The 22,748-nt window shown below is 49.6% G+C and overlaps 1 protein-coding gene across 19 annotated transcripts in view; it reads right to left on the reverse strand.

Annotated features, from left to right (window-relative positions):
- LOC106038705 (collagen alpha-1(VII) chain-like) overlaps positions 1 to 12,620 on the reverse strand; it is a 108,836-nt gene extending 96,216 nt beyond the window's left edge. For 8 of the 19 annotated variants that reach the window (XM_066999958.1, XM_066999872.1, XM_048062659.2 and 5 more), the window contains exon 1: positions 12,298 to 12,613. The gene's annotated coding sequence lies outside the window, so the exon portion shown is untranslated. Of the gene's footprint in view, positions 1 to 10,882; positions 11,119 to 12,297 lie in introns of those variants that run through there. The other 11 variants (XM_066999775.1, XM_066999685.1, XM_067000099.1 and 8 more) reach the window with 6 other exon arrangements.
- Between the last annotated feature and the right edge of the window lie 10,128 nt (positions 12,621 to 22,748).

Consider the following 22,748-nt stretch of genomic DNA (forward strand, 5'->3'; position numbering starts at 1 on the left):
TGGATGTAATTGAGATCTTTGCCGTGCAGTGGTTACCCTGTGCTGCATCCTTCCTTCTTACCTCCTGCAAGAACCTCTGTGCAGCGCTGCCATTAGATGCTATGGAGGTGACTGCAGAGTGAAAACAACAACAAAAAGAAAGAGGAAAAGAAAAACACCACCAAATGTGGGTTTTTTTAAACACTGAAATAAGGATTTAACAACAGTCGTGAACAAGCTTCTAGGAAACCAAGTATTGCAGCACAAGTGCAGAGCTAAGACCTAAGAACACTGTTTTACCTCCAGCTCTTCTTCAAGAGTCACATTGTCAGCTTTGGCGAGGTCACCCCATCACCCCTCAGCTCCAGCATCCTTCTTACATTGCTGAAGGATCCCCTTTTCTTTTCCCTTTTAATCCTCTGCTCCATAGGGCAGGGTCTGTCCTGGACCACGAGCAAACCCAGCACGGAGCATGAAGGCACGCCAAACGCGTTTCTGAGCTCTGTGTTAATGCTGTTACAAAGGTACATCCCTCCAGAAATGTTCCTGCAGAGACCTTTATTTTTTTTTCCCAAAAGTTCTTCCTTCATTTCCTCCTTCCTCCCTTCTTCTCTTCCTCCTGTCCTTCATATCCCTACAGTTCTGCCCAAAATATAATCCAAGTGAAGAATATTAGTTTGTAAATACAACAATCTCTTCTGGGATTATCTGTACCTAAAATAACATCAGAAATGCCATGTAGTATGCACTGAGATAGCTAATGTAGGTCCTTCGAGAGCAGACGTCCATCACAATGGCTGAGACTGAAGCCAGCCCTAATGGTCTTACTGGTCTGTATGGGGAAGGCTCCCCAGTTAGAACCATGGGATGGTTTGGGTTGGAAGGGACCTTAAAGCTCACCCAGTTCCAGCCCCCTGCCGTGGGCAGGGATGCCACCGACTAGATCAGGTTGCCCAGGGTCTCATCCAACCTGGCCTTGAACACCTCCAGCGATGGGGCATCCACAGCTTCTCTGGGCAGCCTGTGCCAGGGCCTCATCACCGTCTGAGTGAAGAATTTCCTCCTAACCTCTAATCTAAATCTCCTTTCTTTTAGTATAAAGCCACTGTTTTTCATAAATATTTCATAATCATATACAGGAAACATCCCTGCTGCTTGAGTCCTTGGGATAGACTGAGCCCAAAACATGAAAAAAAAAAATCAGCAAAGCTTAAATGCTGACCAATCTCCCCAGTTCTTTGTAATTCCAAGAAAATACTGGTCTATTCTGAAAGGAGAATAAGGAAACCCCTCTAGGATGCAGGTGTTATGACAAGGCACCTGACAACATCATCCTACAGCAGGTTCACCCAGGGGATCTGCACCGCTGGCCAGGGCACTGAGCTGGGACAGGGGTATGATGCGCCATGGCAATGCCCTGAGAGCGATGGGGAGCCAGCAAGGGGCAAAGACCAGAACTAAAAGCACATTTGAATCTTCAGCATTTGCTGTCCAAGTTCACATGTATGCAGGGAAAAAAAATTAAAAAAAATGGCCCAAGCCACAAAAAATAATTCTGAGTTTCTGCAGCCACTTTGGGCGGCTAAGCCAAAGCGCATTTTCGCAGATAAATATCTGATATGCGATTCTTCGCTGTTTTTCCTGATATTATTGAATGTTTCAGCACTGAACAAATACAGTAAGAAATGCATATTAACATAGTCTTACCCAGCCATGGGAAAACAATCATATAAGGAATAAATCCTAGGAGGCTTTGTAGAAACAAAGGAAAAACACAGTGAGCCCCAGGCCTTCGGAGAGCAAATGCTAATGTCTGCAGATGCGAACACCCTGTAGGTGTAGAGAGGCTTTGGCTCAGAATAGCTGTGCCTTGAATTCACATTGCAGAGGTGAGGAAAAGGCTGCAAAAGGGTTTCGTAATCCAGATCCCACAGATTTCCCACAAGCAGGCATGAATTCATACATACATTTGTGCATATATGTTGAACTTTTACATGGCAAATCTTTGACTGTGTTGAGCTTCTTAATTTATTTATTTATTTTTTGCATAGGCTTTTGACATTTTAGTTAAAGCTGTGCTCTGCCTTCCAGCAGTGAGCTGCAGCTGTGAAAACCCACCCAACCCCTGCTGCTGTGCCGCCAGCGTGGGCCCTTGATGGATGACTGCAGCACATCCAGATTACAGATGATCCCCAATTCAAGGGCGTTATTCTCCGACGTTGAAAGGAAAATTAGTAGTTTTCTCTCTTGCTTCTCCTCTTCCTGTGTTTTTTTTTTTTTCTCTTTTTTTTTTTTTCAAAATCCTGCTGTGATCCTAAATGAAATGTGGGGTGTAGGCAAGACAGGGCAGTGTTGGCCATTTATACGAGCGTGAAGGGATGCTCTGCAGCTTCCATTGCAGCTCCCTCCATCCACAGCCCACCAGCAGGCCAAGATCACACCTGGGCTTCCTCCACCCGTGCACTCCATCTTTTGGGATGTGATATTTGGGGTTGGCCAAGGCCACTCCATCTTTTGGGATGTGATATTTGGGGTGATATTGGCCAAGGCCAATGGAGGACTGCCATTTGCAACCCAGGTCTGCCCGGGATGGAGTCCCTTTCCCCGCAGCAGCCCCTGTAGCGCGCTGCTCTGTGCTTGTAGCAGGGACAGCATCGATATCACACCAATGGTATGAAAACCTCCATCCTCCCCCAAAAAATCTACATGTATCGAGGCCCTGCTTCCCAACATGTGGCTGAACATCACTTGTTTATTGGAAGTATGATCTCTTTCCTTCCATGTATCCTTTGCTTGTATTTTTCCCCCCTCTCTTTTCTTTTCCCATTCATTAAATTATCCTTATCTCACCCCACGAGCTTTTTTCCCCATTATATTTCCCCTTGGAGGAAGGGGAATTAAAAGGGGTTGTGAGCTGCCCCTCAGGGTGAAATCAGCACACCAGGGCAGCTCAGGTCACTCAGAGCCACCAGTTCACTTCAGTGCCACTGCACCGCTCATTTTATACGTTAAATATTAGCAAACTTCAACCTGGCAGGTCTCAGCTCATCTTTGCAGACACTGGCTGCCATCTGCCTTGTCAAAGACCTCCTAAACCACTACAGAGAGCTTTAGAGAAACCTGGTAGGGGCAGGCAAATGACCCCATAAACCTCAGGGTTTTGCAAGGAATCCCAGCAATGTCCTTGATCTTTTACTGCCTCTGGTAAATAATTTATAGGGGCAACTTCTCCAGGTTTTACAGTTCCTTGAACAAATTGCCTCCAAACTCTGTAAAGTCGATGGAGCAGGTTCTCCCTTTGCCACACCTGGATCAGATGACAGAGCTGTGGGAAGCCTGGCAAGATGTAAGAGGGGAAAAAAGGAGGTCTTGCAAACTTGCGGCAGTGCCAGAGGCTGGGCTGTTCCTCTCCGTTTATTCTTCCTGTGTATATGCTTGTAATAAACTCTTTTTCCATTTTTGACAGCGCATTTGGGGATAAATAAATAACCCCACTCAGCAAGGTCTGTCTAAAAGGGATGGGACCCAGTGGGTTTGCAGTCTCATCTGGCTGGTGCCTGCCTGTACCTCCAGCTGGACCCCATGCTTCTCCCATCCGAGGATCCCCCGTGCCAGAGGCTAACTCCATCCACCAAAGAGCTATTCCTGTTGTATACAGACGACAAACCAACGTGACAATGCAGCATCTGAGCCTGCACAGCCTTCCCAGATGATCCACGTAAACTCACGTCCCTACACCCACCGCCGCATGAAGCATCACACAACCAAACAGTTCCCCCCCACCTCACAACACAGAAAAATCTTGACAATTTCAGCCCATTCTGATAGAGGAAAACAAGACTCAGAAGTATTTTGCTACTGAAAACAGCCAGCTGGGCAGAGGAAGGATATCCTGTTTGCAGCTCCCTCTGAAGGCTGAGCACAACTCTATATTAGCCAGCAGAGAATCCACGGGGACATCTACTTATGAGTGCTCTTGGAGCATCATCGGGAACATCACAAAATCCTACGGAGAAAGATCCCAGCAGCCCCTCGAGAGATCACGCCGAGATGTATAGCAAATATTGAGAGTGGCCTAAATAGAGAATTAATGGGAATTTTGGGATGTGGAAGCAGGAAAAGGTTATGAAGAAGGTCCAAGTTTTGATGGAATCAGAGTTAACGGGTCACTGAGATCCTTGCACATCTACGTATAATTTTGCAGGAGATTTGGATGGGGAAAACAAAGGGACAGACAGCGTCCACCCAAAAGCAAAAGCCAGACTCAAAACACTGAATTTTGACGTCAAGATAAAAAAAATAAACACAAGGGCTCGAGGCTTAACACAACAGCAAGGAGACAAAGCAGGGAGTAAATCCTAATGGCTCACAGAGGTGGAGAGAATAGGTCAGAAGTACTGCCAGCCCCTAAATGGTAGGAAAAACACATCCAAAATAACCAAGGCCAGAAAAAACTCAGGAGGCAGGGTGAAGATGCAATAGCTGGTGTCAATTAGAGGGCCCGTCAGCTTTGCAAGCAAATGTGTTCATAATTTTCTGCAGAGGAAATGCCAGCTCTTGCCTTCAGCTTTGAAACGTCCACACGGAAAAGCCTGGTCAGGGGCATTTCCGCAGCCCCTCTCCGGCGATCAGGCACCATTTGCTGCAGGGAGTCAGAGACATTTTCCAGGAGAAGTTAGGTCTGGAGGGGAGGAGAGATGGGGTTAAGTACGGGTTGTTCCTTGCTCGGGAGAAATAAGCCTCAGGGGGTCAAAAGTTTGCAGCCTTTTTTTTTTTTTTTTAAATGCAATTAATAGATTTTTATGGTAATTGATTTTTCTCTAAATCCCTTGAATACGAAATTCGAGCTGTTCCATTAGGAAATATGAACACACTGACTTGTTGGTGTCTGGAGGAACGCTCTGAAATGCTTGGGACTCCCCAGGGGCAGCCTGAGGGGCTGATCCGTGGGGAGGAGATGCTCCCTCTGCAAGCACTGGCGCAAAACAGCACCAAAACCCAGAGCTGGGGCTGGGATCAGCCCAGTCTTTTTGAAAGCCCCTTGGACGTCTTTTTCAGGCTTAACAGGGGTTATGCTTACACAGTCCAAACCACGCAGGATTAATTGCGTGATTCGGGAGAGCTAACTCCAGCTGAAGATGCTCAGAGCCTCCCTCTGGCATGAGCTGGGAATGGACCAGTCCACCCATTTCAGACCATTCCTCCTGCGCAGGTATTCACATCCCTTTGGGACCATTTTCCCCATGAAGTTTTGGCCACAAGACTAGGAAGGAAAAATGGGGTTTTCCAAATTCTTGAAAGCACTAATGGTAGGTATCAAAGGAACAAATTTGCACATCCGAACAGGGCCATCCTTACTGCATCCATGTCAGACCGTGGTGCTAAGCACTCCAACCAACAGTCCTGCAGCCAGTAGAAATTCCTAGGTGGTGCATGGAGGTCTTATTTTTTCATTCCTGCCCACCTGTGGTGCTTTGGGAGCTAAATCCCCACTAGAAAACCAGTCAATTCAGCTCAGCACTCACAAGCAGCCCTACAATAAACGCAGGGAAAGCAAGCTCATACGAATGGAGTAGCTGGAAAATGAGTGGGCATGTGGCACATCATCTCAGCACGAGATTTCCCCAGCTAATTCCCATCTCACATTTCTCCTCCATCCCACGCATCTCCCCTGCTCCAAGATTTGGGGTGCCAGATGGGATTTGTGCCTTGATCCCAAGCATGTGGGCTGCCTGAGGAGTCACGGCAGGGTGCTTTAAACCTGCTCTGGTTACTGAGATCTCTGACACTGGACTAGTTGTTAGTAGGAGCTGCTAAGAAGCGATCAGATATTTTTTTGTTCCCAAAAGCAACCTGCTAGCCTTGCAGCTACTCTGTTCCATCCCCAAGGCATCTACTGTCCCCTAGTGTCATCTGCATCCTAGCCCAGGGCTAGGTTTTGCGCACATCACAACCATGCCCTGATACCCCAGGTGGCCGCATTCAGCCACGCAAGGTTTTAGATCAAAGCTTTAATTCTGGTCCAGCACCATCCTGGGGCAGGGGATGCTCCAAATGAACATCCCAGAGGAAGCCAGAAGAGCCACGAAGCAGCTAGAGGAGCATGGGTCGGGACATCCCACATGGCAGAAGCCATCAGCAGTGGCACGGTGACACGATGTGTTGGGTGAGAGACCTCCTCGGAGGTCCAGCAACAGCCACGTCCACAGAACTGCAGCTCCCCAGAATGCATCAATTTGTCCTCCCCTCCCAGAGGACCTGCCCTGCCTGCTCCAGGTGAATCTGCCATGAAACGGGAACATTTTAAAGCAACAAAAAGAGCGTTTTCACCCCCATGCTGCAGCACGGAGCCTGTTTAAACAGCAGCGTCAGCAGCCATGAGAAACTGCTGCTCCTTGCAGAACGGGTAAACGGCTCCCCTCCCTCTCTCAGAGCAAGAGCTTTGAGAAAGTGTTTTGTTGGTGTTATTTTTTTTTTTTAATAAATACCATTGATTTCCAGATTTAAAGGGGCTGCGCTGCCTAGCAGTGTTTAACATACGATGGGGAGAAAAGGGAGGGGATCCTATAAGGCTGCTCAATAAAAGAAGATGAAGTGAGAGCTGGAGGAAGCCTATTTTCTGCTTCAGCACCTAACTGAACGTGCCTGGTTTGTTCCAGGCAGTGACCAACAAGGGCTGCCAACCGCCCAGTCCCACCAGCTTGAGGTTCGGACCCCAGAGCTGATGTTTCCCCAAGAAATGTCACCGGGGTGGGGACAGCCAGGTATAAAAGCAGACATTAACATCTCGGTAGGTTGGAGAATGGCCAAGGCTGACTTCAGCTCTACTCCGGGTGGCAGACGTGGCGTGGGGAGGTTTTTTGACCCATCCTCTCCCTACCCACCAGGTTGTAGTGCAGCTCTGTTGTGGTTTAACCCAGCCGGCAGCTCAGCACCACACAGCCACGTGCTCACCCTCTCCCCTCCCTCTCTGGGAAGGGGGAGATAATTAGAAAGAAATGAAAACCTGTGGGTTAAGATAAAGACAATTTATTAGGACAGAAAAGAAAGGAAAATAATAATAATAGTACTACTAATAATAATGTACACAAACAAGTGATGCACAACGTTCACCACCTGCTGACCGATGCCCAGCCTATCCCCAAGCAGCCGGCCGGGGGAATATGGGATATGGGAATATGGAGCCATATGGGACAGAATACCCCTTTGGCCAGTTGGGGTCAGCTGTCCTGGGTCTGTCCCCTCCCAGCTCCTGCTGCACCCCCAGCCTGCCCGCTGGCAGGACAGAGCTGAGAAGCTGAAAAGTCCTTGGCTTAGTGTAAGCACTGCTCTGCGACAATTAAACCATCAGCGTGTTGTCAACATTATTCTCATCCTAAATCCCAAACACAGCACCCTACTAGCTACCAGGAGGAAAATTAACTCTATCCTAGCTGAAGCCAGGACAAGCTCCAACATCCTCCTCCACAGCTCTTGCAGCCGTTCACAACAAGGTCACACAGCACAGAGCAAAGCACGGGTTATGATTTGCACAGAAGCAGCCACTTGAGGGCAAAACTTCCTTGAGGAGAGGCCTCAATGACCATTTTGGCCATTCCCCACTGGGGACAGGGCAGTAAGGTTGATGAAAAGGTGGCAAGTAGCTGGAGGTCACTGGCCAGTCACATCTTTTCCCCAGTACAGGACAACTTGTAGAGTCACATCCCATTGGGGCTGGTTTTTTCTATTCCCCCCCTCTGCAGAAACTACTCAAGCAGCACCTCGGATCACCAGACGGAGCATTTCAGCTTAGAAGCACCAAGGAGAAAAGCAGAAAGATGCCTTATAAACCGGGAAATGAAAGCTAGACCCTCCCTCTGCTTTCCTCCACGCTGCGGTGACTCCCTCACATAAGGTTTTCACATTAACAATAGTAAAACTATCTTAGCTAAACCTAGAAAACTTTCCAAGCAGAAAGCTGCAGTCGGATGGTGGCTATGAAGACCGTCTCCAGCCAGGCTCCTTCCTCCTCTCCAAGAGGCCCTGTCTGGAGGGCAGTGATGATTTTGCTTGTGTAACCATCACAAGCAGCGAAAGAGGGTTTGCTGCCTGCCCCCAGCCTCTCCTTGCCCCCCAAATTAGGCAAAGAGGGCAGTAAAAGTTTGGGGTGGGTAACCCTACAGGAGAGGTTTGCTTGGAGACCACTGCTCAGAGTCCACATGAAGCAAATCAGTGGCCTCCCAATGGGGCTGCTGATCCTCCTCCAGTCTCCGCCAGCAGCACCTAGGTGGGCACCAGACGACAAGCACCACAGTGTGAATCCTACTTAAAAATGAAAAAAAAAAATTGAAAAACAGAAAAATGAAAAAAGCCAACTGAAAAAGCTAAGACAGACACATAGCAATGGTCAAACAGTCATTGCATATGTCACCAGAAACAGGGAACCAAAATGACTTCAACTCCTTCCTGCTACCTCCGTCCGTTTTAGCACTCAGCTTGGGCACGCTGATGTTACAGACAAGATCAATAGGTAGGGAGGGTTAAAAAAAAAAAAAAAAGGGAGAGGGTAGGAAGTCAATTGTTCAACTGATTGACTGCTTGGCCGGCAGCCAGGCCTGCATTGCTCAGGTTGCTCAGGCTGGCTGCTTTCCAGGAGGCCGCCGGCATTGCAAAGTGCCCCTTTGCACGACCGAGTGGAGAGGGGACACAGAAAAAAGATCCTAGCCCAGGTCCCGCATTCTCTGTAAGGGGAAGTCTCTTGGTTTGCAGCAGGATAAATTCTCCAGGCCGATTCCTGTTGTCGTGGGGCCAACGCTGTTTCATTGCCCCCAACAGATTCGCGTCGCTCTTGGCAAAACAAAGATCACGGCTGAGTGTTTTGGAGCAATGGAAGGGGGACTTATGCATGGGACGTGCAGGCCCCTGTCCCCCATCCTTCACTGCACACCCCCATCTCCTCCTCGGGACCCCTGACCCTGCCAATCTCCTCTTCCAAGCCCTCCTACCCTATGCAGTCCCATAGAGACCCCCAGGAACTGCAGCCTAACCCCATGCCACCCTGGTCAGGAGACAACCTCTGTGGGGTCCCATGAAACCAGGTCTCCCCCCCACACTATAAAAGATGATCCCCTACAACGAGGATGGGCCCTGAATCCTCCCTGGGGTCTCTTGGCATGACCATGGTGAAGATACCAGCCACCATCTTGCGCTGACAGGCCCTTCTGAAAAGGATGGAGCCACCACAAGTCTCAGCTTCACTTTCCATTAAGTGGACCCCTTAGCGGATGCATCTTCCCACATTCCCATGACACCTCCATGCTGCTGAGGTGGTGAAACTGCAAGGCCATGTTGATTTGAACTTTCATCCCCTAAGTCTCACGCACAGCACTGTTGGAATTGCTGAGGCATTGAAGCAAGGGCGTTGTGGCAGACAGACATCTCCCTGAACAGGCAGCACTGGCATAATTCATCATTTTCCTTTTATTTATGTTTATTTAATCTCTACATCTTGCCCTCTGGTGCAATCATATTTTATGTCCACCATAAACTGGTGTTATGGGTTTGGGGAGAACTGGCTCCCCATGTCCATCTAGTCAGGTTTGGTATTTACGGCCTGACTGTACAAACAAAATCTGTCGGCGAGGTGCTGGTGACTGAGGGTTATGCCGATGGGTGAATTGTACAAACCTTCCCAAAAGCACTTCTCCTTGGCACAAGGACATGGGCTGGGCCTTGCCACCAGGGTGTCCTGGTGACTCGGGCCTACCTTCTCTACTCGCTCCTGTGGAGCACCACACGAAGCTCCCACAGATGCAGCTAAACCCATTTGGGATGTTTCTCTCTGCTCCCCCCAGCTCTCACGGAAGTCACTGCTGGGTCTGTGCTCCCTCAAGACCCCATGGAAGAAGGATTTAAAGGACATACGGATGGTGAATTGGAGAGGCTGAGCCAGAGGCACCCATTTCCCAAGTGGAGCAAGAACACCCAGTCTTGGAGCCCTCAGCAACCAACCCGTGGGGCCCACGGGGAGATTTGGACCCAAACCTCTCACCACTACATGGACTTCTTTACTGCTTTCTTTCCACTTAACGCTGAGGCCCAAGATGAACACATCACCCCCATTTCACCACCACATTCACTACCTCCTGAGCACTGCAGCAAACTCAAAACATAACTCATCCCACCTAACAGTCACACACAGCAATTATGTTCATCAGTCCTTCCCTGGCTTGCTTGACAAGGTTTCCCATTCATACAGACCTGCACCGCCCCAGTCCCTGCCAGTTACGGTGTCCCCAGGGGAAATCCTTCTCCTTTTCAAAAGGCCTCCCAAACTACATCTTCACCCCGGCTCCCTCCAGCCATGGTTCCAGGCCTGCAAAGCCTGGGATGACGATGGGGTGACCTTTTCTATAGGCGAGGGGACACGGTGCCCACACCACAGCCTGTGGCAGGGGTCCCCATGGCCTGACAAGGAGCTGGAGATGTCCTCCTGCATTTCTCCTCTTTCCTTTGTCCCCTATCTAGAATAAGCAGGGTCAGAGGAACAAACCCAGACCTGAGAACAGCTGAAACATGAGAAGTCATGCTTGGGAAACTAGGTAGAAAAAGCAGACAAGCTTTCATGCGCATAAGCTCTCTTTCAGCCAAGAGCCCCAGCACACTGATATTTAAGACCAGGGAGAGCTGATGGAGCTGCCCCAGCAAGAAACCCTTGCATGGTCACTGTTCAAACAGCCTCTGAAGATGAAGTATCACCCCAACCATCCCCAGTCCTGCACCATATAAACATCACACACTCCTAATGCCTGTAGGAGTGGGCCAGGACCTGCAGGTGAGGATGCATCCCCATATGCACACGCCATCTCTTCAAACAACCCCAAGCACCTCCCAGCCCAGAGCATCACCCCATGCACAACCTGACCTGATGCTGCTCGGGGTAGTTGAGAAGAGGAGCAAGAGGTCTACAGAGGGGCCACTTTGCAGGAGCATTGGGGAGCCCAGACAGCATTGTCCATCCCCTCTCTGGGCAGGACTGCTCCTTCCAACCCGCAGAAGGATGGCACGCACAGAGCAGTTTCTGCAGGCTCTGTCCTACAACCCAACCTCCTTGTTAGAGCCACACTGACTTCTCAGACACCCCACGAATCATCAGCTGGTGGCTAATTTTCTCCTCTCCCTGGAAAAAAAAAAAAAAAGGCCCTTCCTTGTAATTCCTGATTGCAAGCAGAGATTACATTATTTTGGGCCTGCAGTGGATAGCAGCCAAATGAAATTGTTAATCACTGCCACTCCACACGAGATGTCATTTCAGCAGCTATAGGGGGAAGTGGTGGACTGGTGCTGAAGGATCTGGGTCACCATAGCCACTAGGGATGGAAAGCCTGGGCTGGGACCTGTTGCTGGTCAGGAAAAGAGCAGACCCACAACATAAAGCTGCATGCGCACAGCTTGCATCCCGGTGGTCACTGCATTCATTGCAAGTTCTTGGACCCTACAACCTCTACATCTTAGCAGACCTGGTCTGGTCCACCTGTAGGAAAGCAGAACCCAGCCCAGAAGCATGCAACATCTCCCTTGAAAGGATCTGGCTTCCCCAGCCAGGATCGGCCTCAGCCCAACCCCTTCTGCTGTTTCTCCCATAACCCGCTGAAATATTCATTTTGTCTGGAGTTATAACTAGTCCCAGAGGGGTCTGCTCTGTTGTTGTTACAGCTTTGATCCAGGACTCGCTTTCAGCACTTGCTGTTTTACCAGCATCCACCTCACACAATCCAATTGAACAAGATTAAAAGAAAAAATATAGCTCCTTATTCCACAGGTGGGAAGTTTATTGGGGCTGTATTCTGCCCACTGCAATGCTTCGACCCCCTGAGCACAACAAAGGAGGCAACAAGAACCCAATTCCTCCCAGAAAGCCTCAAAAAAAAAAAAAAACAAATATACAAACAAGACAAGCCACCATGTGCTGCACATGACAGCGCTTCTTCCCCACCTCTCCCTGCTTCCGAGACTGGCTGATGCCACCGAGCGAGCCTCTTCCCATCATGGGGAGCCCGAAGTCACCCCAGAATTCACTCCGCAGACAGGTTTTGGCCATCTCAGACACCCCGATTCTCTGGGTTGCTTGTGCCATGCTGGGAAGTTTGGGGGAGCAATTTGCAGCCCCCTCATCCTCCCCATCGCCCCCAGCCCGTTCTCACGCCGCATCTCGTTCTGCTGCAACCCGAGAACGGGAAGAGTGGGGAAAAACACAACCGAGTGCATGCTGAGCCTACAAAAACCCGACACCTGGGCAGACAGACAGACAGACAGCTGCAGGCGGCCAGCACCACTTACCTGGGCAAAGCCGCCGCACGTTGGCTGCTCCCCATGGGCAAGAGGCCCCCCAAAGTGGGCGACCGCGTCGGCTGCTGTGAAACTCCTCGCAGGCTTGGAAGAAGTTATGAGGCAGGAGGAGGGGCTGCTGCGGGCATCCCCCCCTCCAGCTCCAGCTCCTTCTCCACCGGCCGGCAGCTGGGACTGACGAGCACCGGGTAGAGGATGCTGCCCCGCACGCTTTCGGGGCAGGAATGCGCGAGAGAAGGAAGGGGGAGAAAGGGAGGGGAGAGGAAAAAAAAAATCTTTACCTCGTGGGCACAAAATAATAATAAAATAAGTGGGATGTTTGAAAAGGAAGGGGCCGGCTTGGGGAAAGGGTTGGGGAAGGGGGGGGGGAGTCTCTGTTTGCAGGCGGCCAAAGGGTTTTCCAGCCCTGGAAGGGATGGAAATGCAAGGGGCAGGGTGCAAAGCTAATTTGTGGTTCAAGTGCAGGGGTCTGGCATTGCTGGGGGTGGTGCTGGGATAGCACGGAGGGCGTGGGTCAAGACAGCTCAAACAAAACTGTGATTGCACTTGGTCCCATCGCGCACCACCACAGTTTTCTAAAAGACAGCCTTAGATGTGTTCTTCTGGAGGATGCCGGCATTGCTACTAACAGGCAACAGGAAACTGAGGCACAGGGAGGCAAAGGGAATGGGGCTGTTTTCAGTGTTCAGCACCCGGATTTGAATATCTGGGAAATGACCCCAAAAGGGACTTCAACCATGTCCTGCACCCATCAAAGCCAAAGGAGCTGAACCCCACAGCAATCCAGCAGCAGGGTGAACCCCCCCTCCAGCCATCCCCAGAGCTCACAGCACGCAAATATAGGAAATTTTGGCTCAGAAGACACTCAGAGGAAGAACCAGTGCTCTCACACCCCACATCACAAGCTGTTTAGCTGCTTGAAGCAGGTGATCCCCAGGTCTCCTCCCTACACCGATGGCTATTTCCCAGTGCCTGGTGTCCCAAAAAGTCCAGACCCAGCGGAGAACGGGTCTCACCATGGTAGGTGCTATCCGTTCCTGCAGCTAGATTCCTCCCAGCCAAGAGATAGCCAGGCCAAAAAGCTCAAAGAGAGAGGGAGAATAAAAAGAACCCTGCTTTCAGGTGTTTAGGTACAGTAAGGACAAAGAAGTAAGGACAGGTACGGTGCGGCTCTTCCCATCCTGCACAAGCTTGAGCCTGCAGGGTGATATTTCAGCTGACACTTCCCTGCTCCAGGAAAACATCCCAGGAATTAACTGCTTCGTGTGCATACTTTCACAGATTTCTTTCCCCCCATTCCTGCCACAAAACATCACCCCAAATTCTCCAGGATTACGCCACGGCAGGACTGCCTGAAGACTGCAGACTTCAGAGGAGCACCCCACAAGGTTTAGGCTTAACAATTGAATCTAATTGAAGCACATAAAGCTCCTAAATCCCTGAATGCCTCGTTATCGGGCTGAATAGGCTTAATTGCAATTGTAGCTACATTCAGCAATTAAATCTATTCGCATCCCCAGAGTGAGGCAATCAGAAGATGCTTGTGCCACGCAGCTCAAATGCAGTTTCGGCACCAGCAGGACTTTGATTGCCATTTGGAGATGCCCAGGATGATGGCAGACCACCAAGCTGTGGGACCACCAGGTCCATCAGGCCTTCTCCCAGGCATATTTGGCTTCTTGCTGCTCAATAAAAACACAAGGGTCGACCAAAATGGATCTCAGTGACAGTGTACTCAATGTCTTACTGCAGCATCCACAGCAGCTTCCTTCCAACACGCAAAGCGTTGAGCTCTCCCCTGGTTGCAAGATTTTCCTCCTCAAACCCAGCTAATTTATCCTCTCAAATTCTGGAAAATATGAAATTTCTGAAAAAAGAGATACCCCACACCATCTTGATCAGATAGCCCTTGTTCCTTCAGGCAGCCGGAGACCTCCCAGCCTAAATAACCCACCAGGCTACGACAGCAGGGAACAAGGGAGATGATGATGAAGTGGTGGACAGATGAAGACTCCACTTCTAAACTCATATTTAATGACACCTGAAAAGAGACTGAGTGAAGCGCTTTGGATATCCAAGTCTGCAGGTAACACAGGAGCAAAGCCACAACACCCACATGCCTTACCCCGGCTTCAACTCGCATTTTGGGAATCGAGCCTGTAAAATGCTTTTGTGTTCAAGCATGGCAAGGCTAAGGAAGGAGCTCCCAAACTCACACCACCTGATTTATTTACATGCTACGTATAGGTGTTATCTGGGTTAATAATCCCAGCACAGCACTGTGCCAAGACAGCCCAATCATCCCATTCTAAAGCCTAATTTGCTGAGCACAAGCTCACGAATCTCTGTAGGCATTTACACCGTGTTCAGGTCCCCTGTCGTAATGCATAGAGAAGACTGCCCTGAGCAATGAGAAGAAACCAAGGGTGTCCAGCACCTCCAGCTCAGCACCAGGCTGCTGAGAAGAGGCCCATTTAGCCTGTAACCCGTTTACATCGCTGGCAGCCTTCACCCAAGGAAACAAGGGGCAAGGGTGTAGGGTGAAATTGGTTATCTGATATTAAAAAAAAAAAAAAAGTGGGAGAGAAAAATACACCAAGCCCATGCCAAATGCAAATTGTAAAAAAATAAAATAAGCTGCACTGAAGCATATTTGGCAGGTTCCCAAGAGAGTCTTCTCAGCTACTCAAGCCGTCAGCAATATTTTAAAGCAATTGAGTGAAAGTAAGGCAAAGCAAACAAAGAGGATCATTCATGTGCAGTTGTCACTTGCCTTAATGCCAACCTTTCCGGGGAGGAAAGACTTTCCATTTTCTAAAGTTCAGGCTTAATATTTAGCAAGACATCTTGGCACCCACACATAATTCATCAGATAAAAGCCAGGAGGGCTCCAGCGGCGTTTTCTGATCCACAGCCGCTCCTTGCCACAAGAAACCTCCAGAAAGGAAACCAGCCCACGTTTCTCATGCCCTTCTCCTTCACTAGCCCATGGCCTGGAAAGCAGTGATGGGGCCCGTAAAGACCCAGCAGTGAGACCCATAGGGCTGAGGACAAGGTCTCTGAAGGCAATCAAGAGCTGAAATAAAGATGTTACACGAGGTCTCATCCAGATCAGCTGTACCCATCCCATCCCATATTAATTGTTCAGCATGACCCCATATGGGACAGAATACCCCTTTGGCCAGTTGGGGTCAGCTGTCCTGGGTCTGTCCCTCCCCAGCTCCTGCTGCACCCCCAGCCTGCCCGCTGGCAGGACAGAGCGAGAAGCTGAAAAGTCCTTGGCTTAGTGCAAGCACTGCTCTGTAACAATTAAGACATCAGTGTGTTATCAACATTACTCTCATCCTAAATCCCAAACACAGCACCGTACCAGCTACTAGGAGGAAAATTAACTCTATCCAAGCTGAAACCAGGACAGTCACACATGCTAGGCTTGATTCAAATGAAAGCAGGAGGGCATCTAGTGACATCTGGGACACTGACTTGGTCATTCCTTTCGTGGTTCTTTGCACTCCCACACAGCCAGACTTTTTAAGAAGGTTCTGGATGGAAATAAACTTACTTCTTATCTCAACCTCAGCTCCTTCTTCAAGGAGAAAAGCCAACAGAAGTCAGCAAAGAAGAGGGGCATAGAAATGGAGAAAAGCTGACCTTGTATAGAACAAGTCTACTCCTTTCTGGATGCAGCCTCATAGGATCACCTCCAAATCATGAGGTTGCACCGAGATATAGGGTGGCACAGGATATCTGCAAGGAAGGCACCTACCCTACAAACACTCAACACCCTTAACAATGCTGATAGAATGGGTACAGCCCTTTTATAATGACCATGCCCAGGGCAGCTGCATCTCAGCTCCCATCCTCTTCCACCAGCACCTGGGAGAGCTGTTACCTCAAACTGCCCCCAGCTGCTTTGTACCAGTCCTGCTTGTCCCTGCTCCCAAGGGAGCTACTCACGAGAGTAAAATTTAACGCTTTTTAATCAAAAGATTCTGGTCAGAAAAAAAAATATATATATTATTTAAGCTCAACAGATGTGGGTAGTGCAGATGAGGCAACTCCACGGATCTTCATCGAATTATGGCACCGCTTGTCCCCCGTCCCCCAACCCCTTGCAGATCCTGACAGCCATGGGTAGGGGCCAAGAGATGCTAGGGGAATTGGGAAGGGTCAGACAGGCTTTTCGTGTGAAGAGGGTGGAAAGTGCCAGTCCCTCTCCATGCCCATCTCTTGCAGGACCGCAACAGCCACAGACTGTCTCGTTTCGCTGCACCTTGATTTCCCCAGGGGTGGAACGAAGACAGGATATTTAGCTTCCTTTGAACACGCACCAAGGCCTCTTAATGAAAAACACTGGGGTGAAACATGAAGCATTGCTCAGAGAGAGCAAAACAAACACGGACGGACGTATAAATGGTATTACAAGAAGTGGATCCTTCTGACCACTGCGGTTTTAATGGGTTCTCCCTGCAGATACTTCCTACCCTTTCCGTTATTTATTGCCAAGCTAAGATTTGCTCATTTTGCAATGAAAAATGCCAGTAGCAACAAGAAAGATCGATCCAGCACCCGGGATGGACAGGTTAAAGGGGACAGGCTTGGTATGCGACACCAGTACTTGCCAAATCGTGACCCACATCCTGTGCCCTATGCAGAATGTATGGCGGGCAACTTTAAGTGTTCCCTTTCTGTAATATTCATCAGCTTAAAAATAAAAAGCAAAAAAAAAGAAAAATCATGCAAACAATCTTCTTTTGACCAATAGAACCTAGAAGGAATTTTGCAGTGTAAGCACCACAAAGGGCTGTTCTGGTACCTCTACGGGGTCCTCTAAACTTGCACGTCCAGGAAAATAAAAGCAACCACAAATATACCAAAATATACCACACCATGCAGAATGGGAGGGCAAATTTCCTGGTCCAGCAGACTCCAAACATTGCAGGCTCCAGGAACAGCAGCAGCACATCTGCATCACTGACTGCCGGGTCCAGCTCCATTCCTGCCAGTCCCAGAGCTAACTGGGGGTACTGGTGCAGAGCTTCATGGCAAGTCAGAGATACAGCCCAACCAGGCGTGATGGGCAGAAATATTGCTGGGGATGAAAAAGGGACCTTGTTCTGTTAGCTGCGCACTGAAGCAGACTGGGCTCTGAAAACCCACGAGTGATGCCCTCTGTGCAATGCTTTGTAGACAAAAAAAGGTCCTGGCCTCAGACCTGGTGCACACACCCGACGGAGTCCTCCTAACAAAGATGTTCCCTATAGGAAACGAAGTGCCAGAAGAGACAAGTTCAAGAAAATCTGTGCTCTTGAGACATTTACACAGAAACCACCAATGCTGCCAGACTCTGGCGGTGAGGTCTGGACTCACCCCATGTCAAGGAGGAGTGCAGTTCAGGAGCTCAGTCGCTGCCAGGGCTGCTGGTTAAGTTTGGGTTACTCCATCACGGGGGCAGGACAAATCAGGGCAAAACTCTGCTGTTAAAAAATAATGATAATAATTTAAAAAAAAATCAGAAGACTCAAATATCTAAAGTTTTATCCATGTGACACATTTCCATTCACCACTTCAAAACACATTTTTGAGTCCAGGACAGAGAAATCTATCTATAATCTTAGATGTTCCCAGCAAGCCGCTCCATCCCGAAACCTATGGGAAAGCAGTCCCTGAAAACATCCTCCTGCAGCCCAGCGACACCCAGCAGTGAGGCCGTTAACACAGCGCTGTTTGCGAGTGGTACCTTTGCTCCTTGCTGTTGTACCAAGGTCTTCCTTGCAGAGTTAAGGAACTGAGGCTGATTACTTTCCCACTCAGGCTGGAGATTAAGACCGTTTTCCCATCCCTTCTGAAAGCTGTTTTCTCAGGCTGCTTTGGTCTATGAGCTCATTTTCATCTGGCACGCAGAGCCAGATAGTATTACGCTCCAGGAGCGGATATTATTTGCAATTCAGTGCATTAGGGACCACGGTAATTGCAGAGCAGGGTGACCCCTTGCTTACAATTCAGCAGCAATTTCGCCTGTCCTGCTTTTGTAATAGAATAAAGTCACGTGCGGCCATTTATTTCAAGTCATTTGCCGTTAGTCAGAAACATGTTCAAAATTTGCCTTTTCCCTTTTAACCATTTACTAAATAAAAGGAAATAAACCCAAGAAGAGCCTTCAAAGAACCCAGCTGTGGTTAAACCTGCAAACACTGTCCAGACAGTGAAGTGCAGAGACGCAGCCGAAAGCTTACCCTTGACTCTGCCCACATCTACGCAAGCACTGCGATATTACGTACTTTAAATGCACAGAAATGTTATGTTTTTGAACCAAAATAACATCGAGTCATGGTTGTGTGTTGTACTATTTCATAAAACCCAGGGAAATTAAGGGCTTAGACCCAGGAGCGAGGTACTGTGGTTTAACAGGACGCAGTGGTTTATCAGGACGCCGCGTCCAAGCAGATTTGAAGCCTTTCAGCAGGGAAATGCTCCTCAAACCTTGTGTTTTCAAGGGGAAAAGCGCTCGTTTTTAGGCACAGAGGAAGCGGTACTAGCTCATCTGCTTTGAATCACGCTGGCTGTGGACAGCTCAGGATCTTGCATGCAGGAACGCACACGGACGTTTAGGTCCGGCCGATGCGTGACAACTTGCTAAGACAGAGTGGTTTTGGTTCTTTTGCCTAAAAACTGGTGTTGAGTGCCCTACGAGGTGCTGCTGGACAGCTGGGACATGCACACAGCTCACAGATATGTGTGAGGAATTAGGGCCCAAGGCAAGAGCAATTTCCAGTTTTGAGCCATTTCAACGTTTCGCCGCTTGCAAACCGGAGTTCCCCCAAAGAAACGCACACAGAGCACAGCTTGCGGCATTTCAGACTTTCTTAAAGAAGCACAAAATATCCTGTCTGATAAAATACTTCAAACTTGGACGCTTTGAAAGCAAATAAATGAGAATACTTTCAGCAAGCAACCACGCCACACTCTTTCATACTCATCAGCCCTTTCCAGCATCTAACCTCCTGAGCCTAACGCTCTGAGGTGTTACAGAGCCACGTGTATTTCTCAAAAGGCGTGATTTTTAAGATGATCGGATCATCTCTGTCATAATTTTGGACGCCTGGGAGCAGGTAAGAGACTCAGAGGGCAAAGAAGGGGGGCTCTCAGCCAGGACACTGCCTGCACTGGTGGTCCTGTTACGCTCCATCAGCAGAAATTATCCGAGGAGCTGGTGGGAGAGGAGACAGACACGCAGCTCGGCTTCTGCGAGCTCAGTGCCTGCTCTCAAGAGCAGCACAGCCCAGGTGGAGGACGGATCAGATGTCTCTGAACTGTAAAATCACAATTTAGGTTGAGAAAGCACCCTCAGAAGCCTGACTGCCTGTCTCTTCTCCAAGCTGACCAGACCCCAGCCTCCAAGCACCTCCTCGCACACCGTTATTCTCCAGCCCCATACCACCACAGCCACCTCTGCCAGACTTGTCCCAATATATCAATACCCTTCCTCTACTGGTGAGCCCGAAGTTGTCCATCACACCCCAAACGCAATCTCGCAGTGCTGGGCAGAGGGGAAGGATCACTTCCCTGGCCCTGCTGCCTTCACTTTTTTGCCAACACAACCCGTTTGCTGCAAGGACACACTGCTAAGCACAGCATCCACCCGTCCTCGCTCATTTTTTTTTTTTACCTTTTTATGTGTGTTTCTTGGAAAGGAGGCATGTGCTGGTGTGTTATAGCACAGCCTAGGGCTCCCCATTCACAGAGATCACATTTTACATCAGCTCCTTCCCCCTCGAGCCGCAGATGCTGCCTGTACTTGACAACCTTCCCATCCATTCCTGTCCCCGGCCAACCTAAAATTACAGCTTCCAAACTCAATTTGGAGGCACAGGGAGAGACAGGGGAGCTCCTGGGCTTTTTCATATTTAATGTCGCTCAGCAGGTCCATTCATCTTCCCTGTCAAACTGCACGTTTCAGCAGCACACAGCACTCACCAAGCCAGCACCTGAGAGGGAAGCACCAAACTCCTGATCGCTGCAGGATCTCAGAGCCTCCTCGTGTTCTAGAACACACGCGTGGAAGCGGTGGGAAGGGCTGTGCACCTCACTTTCTTCACTCATCCCCTGGAAAAGGGCTGGGACATGTCTCACGGAGAAGCCAGCCCCTGCAGGATGCGGAGGACAGCTGCCTTCCCCTCTAATTCCTGCACGGAAATCGCAACTGGAGCAGAGCTGGCACATTTCGGGTGGATGGAGAGCACAATCTCTCCTCCCCAGCCACCTGGACCTGACCATGCAGGGACAGACGGGTCTGAGAACAGCTCTCTTCTCTCCATTGTCCTCTTCCAAATTCTTTTCTGGTTGCACACTGAGGCCGGAACACGTGCCTGTTGCTACACCAGCTTCTCCTGATGAGACTGGCTCTGTCCCCAGAAGTTCCCCTCTAGTCATCCTCATGACACCATGTTTGCAGACCTGATATATCCATAAAGTTTCAATATAGACCTCCCTCTCGCATATGTATCCATACGGTCTCTGTCCAGCTGAGCTCCCAGCAGAATTCCCACTGCTGGATGTGTTCCCGCATTGACCCAACCCATGGCCAGACCTACAAAGCAGACACAGACCTGCCCTTCCAGCTCCTCTCCAGGTTAGGGTCAGATGCAGTCCCAGATCAGTTTGGGACTCACATTCTCAAGTGCTCCTGAGCTTTCTGTGTCTGGGAACACTTTCCAAGTGCAGATTTGAAATACTAGATCCAGCACCCGTTGCCTGGGTGCAACATGATCGCAACCAAGAGACGTTCAGGTCTCACCAGCTGATGATTTGGTCCCCTTTGGAAACATTTAAACCCCCCACTCCAGCAACTCACACCAGGTTCAACCGCTCATGTCCCACTTCATCCATCACACCAAAAAAACTCCCTTTTTCCTGCCAAGTTTCATGGTAAGCCCTGGCCACAGCTCTGCTTTTGAGGGGGAGAGGGCTGGAGGCACCAGCTGTTAGAAATCCCAGCCAGCCCCATCTCGGGGCAGCGCACCTCGCTTCCCAGCCCACAGCCGAACTGCACGGCAAGGGCGCTGATTTAAGACCGTGGCTGAAAGCAGAGAACAAAACCCAGAAAAAAAAAAAATTAAAAATGTAGGGTTCAACATTTTAATATCTCACATCTTCCCCGGGCATTGTTTGGAGCACATGAACCAAATCCACCGCTTCCATCCTGTGCCAGGTCACAAGTTAGCTGAGATGTTTTCAACAGGCGGTGATCAAAACGCAGCCCGTGCACACATTCTTCTCGTAACCTTTCTGCTTAGGCTCAGGTTATTAAAGCAACTGTAGCATGGCTCCGGAGGCTGCCAAGGGGCTAGGAAATATCCCCCTCCGTGCTATCTGTTCATCTCTGCCGACAACTGAGATGGGTTAGCTTCTACTTGATGCCTCCCATGGTGCCTCCTGCATGCAGATGATGGACCAAGGTGGGATGGTGCCCCGGTATCTGGCAGGAGAGCCACTGAAAGGGGCAGAGAGCTCAGCCTGCTGCTCCCTCTAAGGGCTGTCTGGACACAGGCAGGCCATACAGGACTGAAGAAGGGCCAAAGGCATGTCACAAAGCATACACTGGGCCAAACCATAGCCTCGGGACCCATCAGTGACTGTGATGGGCTGATCATGGTTTGTCGCCTCAGGATCCAGGCTAACACCACCCAGCACAGACCTCTTTCTGCCTAAAGCACAGCCTACTGGAAGTTTTGTGGTTAGGCTTCATGCGCAAACTTTATTTCCTTAGAGGATATCAGGTTCGTCAGTTAACTTGCTAAAGAAGCTGTCTTTTCAGTGTCAGATGTGTAGGGTTCCAGATTTGCCCTATATAGATATAAAGGGCCACAGACCTCCATGCCAACAGCCTGAATTAGAAACAACGATCCATGTATCCCTTTGACTCATGTACAGCAGCTCGTGAAGTACAACTGTTAAAACAATCACAGAGTCACAGAATTATAGAATGTTTTTTGTTGGAAGGGACCTCAAAGCCCATCTCATTCCACCCCTGTCATGGGCAGGGACACCTCCCACCAGCCCAGGCTGCCCCCAGCCCCATCCAGCCTGGCCTTGGGCACCCCCAGGGATGGCTGGACCCAAAAAGTCATGGTGAATGGTGTCAAATCCAGCTGGAGGTCAGACATCAGTGGTGTCCCCCAGGGCTCAGCAGTGGGGCAAGTTCTCATCAACTGAGGAGCGGCTGAGGGAACTGGGGTTGTTTAGTCTGGAGAAGAGGAGGTTCAGGGAAGACCTTATTGCACTCTACAGTTACCTTAAAGAAGGCTATAGCGAGGTGGGGATCAAGCTCTTTTCCCAAACTCCAAGTGATATGATGAGGGGAAATGGCCTCAAGTTGCAACAAGAGGATGTTCAGGTTGGGTATTAGGAGAAATTTCTTTACTGAAAGGGTTGTGTGCCAT

Source organism: Anser cygnoides, chromosome 1 (assembly GCF_040182565.1).
Source record: "Anser cygnoides isolate HZ-2024a breed goose chromosome 1, Taihu_goose_T2T_genome, whole genome shotgun sequence".
Taxonomy (NCBI): Eukaryota; Metazoa; Chordata; class Aves; order Anseriformes; family Anatidae; genus Anser; species Anser cygnoides.